Source organism: Triticum aestivum, chromosome 7B, assembly GCF_018294505.1.
Source record: "Triticum aestivum cultivar Chinese Spring chromosome 7B, IWGSC CS RefSeq v2.1, whole genome shotgun sequence".
Lineage (NCBI taxonomy): Eukaryota > Viridiplantae > Streptophyta > Magnoliopsida > Poales > Poaceae > Triticum > Triticum aestivum.
Window position 1 is genome coordinate 671,801,713 of NC_057813.1, and position 7,111 is coordinate 671,808,823.

The 7,111-nt window shown below is 37.4% G+C and overlaps 1 long non-coding RNA gene across 1 annotated transcript; it reads right to left on the reverse strand.

Annotated features, from left to right (window-relative positions):
- Nucleotides 1-2,817: 2,817 nt before the first annotated feature.
- LOC123162449 (uncharacterized) lies at nucleotides 2,818-4,204 on the reverse strand. The gene is made up of 3 exons (XR_006481286.1): nucleotides 4,091-4,204; nucleotides 3,785-3,927; nucleotides 2,818-2,967 (listed from the first exon to the last, which is right to left on the reverse strand). It is a non-coding gene; the product is annotated as an uncharacterized lncRNA (long non-coding RNA).
- Nucleotides 4,205-7,111: the final 2,907 nt, after the last annotated feature.

Consider the following 7,111-nt stretch of genomic DNA (forward strand, 5'->3'; position numbering starts at 1 on the left):
ACAATGTGGCGGCTGAACTCATCTAAGTGATGGATGCCAAGCTCACCTATGTTAAATTATAGAAAGTTGTACCATTTAGCAGTTGTGAGAGTTGTTGGAATGAGAAGCGTAATGTAGCTCTTACCACGGGGAAAGTTTTTTCAGGCTTTAGATGGATTTTCTTGCCTTTGAACTTTTGGGTTGAGCTTGCTTTGCATGGGAGATGAAGATATTTGAATGGCTTGTTGTGCTTCCGACACAGTGATGAACAGTTAAGATCATGGTAAGATAAACCAATGCCTATCATTTGAAACCTAAGTCAATAGTCATCATAAGTATGTTTTTGAGCATTACCATGGGTAATTTGGCCACCGCTAATATCACTTGTTGTGTCTGCCTCCTCCTATTTAACTGATGTCATCTAGAAAGAAGTAGTAGAGTAATTAAGCTGACCTATCTGCCTGTGGTTTCAGTTGGGATGTTTAACAGTGATGCATGTGTCTTAATATAGTGAGACTGATTATTATTGGATATAACTTTGCAAGCGTACCAAGACTGGAACTAAGATGGTTGTCTATGTAATGTTTTTTGAAACGAATGATTCGTGCTTGATGCCTATGTATTTCTATATATAGATGCAAATGAGGTAATATAAACAATGCAAGAGATTATTCAGCAGAACAGTTCAGGTGTCATGGCGATCTTGAGACTGAGCGATGACCGATGGTTGCTCCCATATAGGTGGCCACGGCAACGCACGGGATGGTGCCATATTGCAATCAAGCATAACTATTTTCATGATCCTAGGTCAGACACGCTATCTTATCAAGTCCAATGACTACAAGGTATCTTTTTTCAGTCGATCATGTTTATGGATCTGGCAACAGGTAGTCGCAGATTAATTTTCTAAATTGGGATGTTAGAAAAAGTGCATTCCATCCAGTGGAGTTGAACTACTATCAAGTAGTAGTGCCAAAGGAAATAAAAGTCATTATGAAAAGTAGTTTTCTATTTTCATCTCTTAACAAATACTCACAACATGCACAACAGCATATCCACCTGATGGTACAGTAATATATCAATATCATGGCAATGGTGGATATTTTCTTATCAAAACTATGCATATAACCTGGCACCTTGATGCATATGTCCCAAACCTGCATATGAGGCTTTTCTGATCAGGAACTATATGGAAAAGAAACATTCTTTATCTGATTGAAGCTCAAAAGTGATCACACTGGATCATATTCAAAATCGATCAAAAGTGACCAAATTGGAGCATATTCGAAATCTATAACTTATAACTCTAGTAAAAAAATATGCTTTTTCACACAATAGCCAAGCAAGCACAAAAATTCTTGTTCATTACCTTCCGGCTTGGACAAACATGAGATCTGAAATAAAACACTGCAATTTGGTCAGATAAGAAACATGCAACTATAGGATATTTTAGAGCCCATATATCTAATTTTTCTTATCCATGGGTTTGATGCACAAATGCCCCAGCAAAAACATTTTCATACACGTTTTAGTGTGGATCACTACATTGATCAAAGAAAACCAATGGGAACAGAGGAAGAGGCAACTTTTATACTTCAAATATGCATGCAGAACATATAAACATCAGAACTACTTTGACAATCAACTAAAAAAGTAGGATGGTGCCTACATGAAATCCATTTGATCTGAGGTACACTGTTAACCATGTTTCTTGTTCTCAGAAAGATTCTGCACTTCATAAAGTTTCTGGGCTATCTGCAGTACATGGCGAGCCATGTGAGAATCGAGATCTGGTTAATGTATTGGAAGAGCTGAAAAAAATATGTTGCTACGTATTGGAAGGGCACAATATTAGTTAGATGGTCGATGCAATAAAGTGTACTTGTAAATCAAGGTTCAGGGAGATCAATGGATCCACTTACTGTAGTGGAACCAACAAAAGACTGCACCAACAAGAGATGTCGTACGCCCACGAGCTCCCACAAACCGCGCCCACTTGAGAAAGAGGAGCCACTACACGGGCAGCACCCCACGTCACATAAAGGACAACTTAATTTAGATGTGATATCAGACATGTGGCTTGAACTATTCAATCCAATTGTTCAGAATATAAAACAAAAGTATTATGGAATGTGCAGCAAATGCTGTCAGGAATGTAAAAATCAAGAGACTGGCATTCACACCGAAATATGGTATATATGAACCTAAAATTTATAATAGGACTAACCATGCAAAAGAAACGTGCATGGCTATATAAATGAAGGAGTTGCACCTTTAAGCATCCTTCTTGCGAAACTAGACAAACAATGTAGAAGAAACAATGCATAGAGATGGAAACCAAGGTATCAAATCAAAAGAGAAATACGACAAAAGAAATCATGTAGCAATTTCATAGTTCGACCAAAGCTTTTGCAGGAAGATATAAAAAACAAAAATACATGACAGAGGTTCAAACATAGGTTTGTTTTTCAAGAGAGTAGCTCTAACCAATTCAAGAGTTCCATGGTAACTGTGAGGTGAGAAACAACGAGAAGTTGCCATATTTTACTTGTCCAAATGAAGAACTCCATCTGCCTAGCTGCCTGAAAGTGAAAATAAATCAACTTGCATCAATAGCAAAAAACAAAGGAAGGCATGGACCATTTTCTTAAGCACCTATGAACTTAATTGAATGACACAAAGAAGAAAAAGCAAATGCATTCCATGATATGTTCCCACCTGACCTGAGAAGATCGAAAGCATTTCAAATGAATTACATGATCTATAACTAAAACAATAGTGATGGTGATAGCTCCCGAGATATGATTTCAGTAGTGATGTGACTATAAGTTGTCATCCGGAACCTGGGCTAGGAAAAGGAGATTCCTAGCGATGCCTCGGTCAATGCAGGGCAATGGCGAGCGCCGGTGAGCGGAGCACATGCTGAGGGTGGCTGGACAGGCGTCTGGAGTAGCATACTGAGTCAAGTTTAGAAAGCAACACCACACCCTGCAATATTTGCAGTAAAATTACTTACTAAGGTATCGTGGACCCTGCAGTATACCCTGCATTATCATAGTTGTAACTGCACCAACATGATACACCGGTTACTAAAAAAGAACCTCTACAGCATTGAAAATGAACATATGGTGTGTGAAACATATCAATATGGCAAAGTACCCCATTTCATGATATTGCCAATGATTGAATATGCCACACGAACAAAAACACTCTATCGCTTGCTTCAGGTATTAATTTTGGATAACTTGCTATCAAAACATTGTGTTAAAAATCATTTTCTAACAAATATACCGAGAGATGCTTAGTTCAGCAAAATCAACACGATTACATGACAAACTATCAAACATTGCACTATATCTCAAGAATATATAAACAAGGCGACATCAATCTAACAAATTCAGCAATGTTTCACTGATGATTTCTAAGTCCTTTTGGTTCACTAATCTTTCTGAACTCATTCGTTTTTAAGAAATTATTTCTGAACCTGACATGCATATAATTTTTTTGGGAATAAATATAGCTTGTACATAGCAATAAAAATTGGTTCTCAACCACAAGATCAATACTGCATGCATTTAACAAGCCTAGTAATGCTTTTGGGAGTTGATGTATCTATTAAAAATTCAAATATCAATCTGCAGCAATAAATCCCTTCTTGATAGGTATTGCATACAACAAACTATAGACATGGAATATTCATTCCATGAACCAGAAGTAGAAGAGCTACCGGTAGATGCAAAAAAAAAACAAATTGCAACCAGGACTTCTAACAATATCTAACTATGTGCCAACAAGCTCAATATACCTCACTTTTGGGCGAAGTCAGATTCATTCTAGATCAGTGCAAGAAGATTCAATATTGCACCTTTCACAAAATGCAGGACCTTGTCTGTATTTTGATGCGTCTCCAAATAGCAGCAATGTCACAATCTTCTGCCGCTTGCTCCCCTGTTCTAGTTCAAGCAAGAAAAATATATTCAGTAAACTGAAATGAAAATCTTTTAGGAAGTATGAACCAGAAGTAGAAGAGCTACCGGTAGATGAAAAAAAAAACGAATTGCAACCAGGACTTCTAACAATATCTAACTATGTGCCAAGAAGCTCAATATACCTCACTTTTGGGCGAAGTCACGATCCATTCTAGATCAGTGCAAGAAGATTCAATATTCCACCTTTCACAAAATGCAGGACCTTGTCTGTATTTTGATGTGTCTCCAAATAGCAACAATGTCACAATCTTCTGCCGCTTGCTCCTCTGTTCTAGTTCAAGCAAGAAAAATATATTCAGTAAACTAAAAAGAAAATATTTTAGGAAGTAGGGGGCTCAGTGTAAAGAAATGGTTTTAGGACGGTCTGGTTCAAACATTTACTATGCCAATGCGTGTGTGCTATCTCCCGTATTTCTACCTTCCAGTAACACAAAAGATGATTATTCCAAAACTACCAGTGAATAGCGGTGTATGCATATATCGAGAAACAAAGATAAATAGGCTTTAGGTCTGATCTGTTTTCTTTACCAAATTACCGTGAATAATGTTTGGACCCATATTTATCATGACCATGTAGTTGACAAGCAGTGAGCCAAGCTTTATTTCCTAAAAAAAGCATTGTATTTAAAATATGTAACCCACAATTTTTCTGAATTAAGAAAACTCATAGCAGCGACAGAGAGGCGCGGCGATCGCCGGAAGGCGCGGCGACCGCCTGATATGGAGTTGTCAGGTAGCTGTAAGAGCGGAGCTTTCTTTCCTAAAAGTGCGTTGTATTCAAAATATGTATCCCATAGATGGAAGTCAGCAAAAGGAACAAAATTGACCTTTCATCACTTGAATTTGGTTGGAGTTCAAATCCATTGAAGATAAAGTAAGTTTGAATCAGCCAAATAATTGCAATCTCCGACCAAATAATATGAGACACTGTGCGAATATAGCTGCAACGCTAGAGAAGAATGAAGCTGTCAAATATATAAATAGGACGAGTGAACTACTGGACTTATCGTCAAGGTAGGGACACAAAAAAATGGGATGGAGCAAGCTAAGAAATTATAATTTGGCCAAAGGAAACACGTCGATTAAGAGAACAAGATTCACAACAGATTAACATACATCAATGAAAAACCAAAAACCAAATTTCTCTGAAGATCGACATAACAGAGTATCAAATTACATCGTTCCTCCAACCAATTGTTCTCAAATTAAACTATCCTAATATTATGAACATGCTTACTAAAATAGACTATAAAAAAATCAGGTGATTCTCTTCTTATTACCGGTTTCATGTGTGCATTGGTGAACCAGGGAAAATCCAATTTAAACAAGTATTATGTGGGTATTATAGAGCATATTTTTCATATCTAATCAACTTGACAGGCACATAGCAAAATTTCTAACCAACATATCTGCACAGTACACTGAAAGTAGAGTAAGCAAACTCACCTCATGAGTAGAAGTTGGCTATCTAATCCTGAAGCAATAGTGATGGTGGTTGGTTCGGCCTATGCCCATTGGGTCGTGATATCTTGCTACTACAGAAATGCTCTTCCCCGTTGCAACGACTATTCTAAAAGTACGAACGTGGATGTGACTGTCTAAAGATAGGAACCTAGAATAAATAAACTTCATATTACCAATCATAGTGACAAAACCATGCTAAAATAAATTACTTTGTAGGTTAGAAATCTTGCTCATCTACATCATAGAGAACAGAATTAAAATCCAAGTTACTGTTTTGCTTATCTTCATCACAAAGAAATAAAGCCAAAGTTGTTGCTTTGCTCATCTAGATCAGAGAGGTTGAACAGAAATAAATCCCAAGTTACTATTTCTATTGGTATCTATAAAATCTACTTGCAAGCAATTAACTAAGCACTCCATAAGCATAAATAAAAAATAGTATATAGTTCAATAACTGTAGAAAGTATATAGTATCATCACATATACAGAGCACATCTTAATTTCGAAAGACAATAAAAAGTATCACAACTAACAACTGAAAAGCATATAGAAACACGTCTAGAAAACAGACAAGCAGGATAGTGTTTGCTGTCATCAACACCTCAATACTAAATATTCGCTAAAACCCGCTATTACAGTAAAATATTAGAAAGAGTACCTTGATAAACTAAAGATAGTTCGATCGTACACATTAAATCTGCACATGGAATTTCTTTTTAAACGGAACACTACATTTAGAACAGTAGAAGGTCACTCTTGCATACAGAAATTGTAGTATATATTAAAACTGACCATACTGAAGGGTGGCAAGGTTATTCATTGGCTCCATTAGACACATCAATTGTGTCAATTGCTGCAAGAGCATCCTGATGAGCACTACTCGGTTCCATAAACTCCTCCCATAAAATAAATATTTTGTTGTATGTCCCAGCTTAAGGCATTAGCCTGTCATTAGTTACCTAAAGTACAATTACTTTGTAAGGATGGAACAAATATGCATGAAGATTCCTCAAAAAGAAGTGCACTATTTTTTTACTCATGACAATATAACCAGAATAATAAGATCAGCAACTGGTAAAAACTCAACCTGATGAGTGACGTACACCACTGATTTTTAGCCAAAGCCTCAAGAAGGCATCTGTACAAAAGTTAAGAAATCTTAAGCAGTCCGACACATAGTTAGTGCTATCTGATTCCAATCATAGAAATCATGCATATATGTAGACAAAGCAGATGAGGGCCTTGTTGGGGTTGCAAAGAAGTCTAACAAGTTGCAGATTCCTGTTGTCATTGGAATCGCCATCGTGCACCAGCTGCAACCGCCGTCACTGACCTGCTGAGGACGCGGTCTGCTGCACGGCCAGACGAACTGCCTCCTATTGAGCGATGAAAAGGAGGAAGAGGCGGAGCGCATGTAGGAGTTGAGAGTTTTCTTCAATTGCAGGATATAGCTTCAGCAGATCTTCGACAAGAAAATCATGCAACTCCACGACAAATTCAACCCCAGTAGGTCCACCACCGATAATCACAAAGTGAAGGATCTTCCTTTTCTCCTCTTCACCGAGGTTAGGAAGTGACCCTTTTCAAAGCAGTCTATCACGCTCTTCTGAATCTTTTGGGCATCCTCCACTACCTGACATTTACAATGTGAGGCTGTAAGCACAAGATATGACTAATAC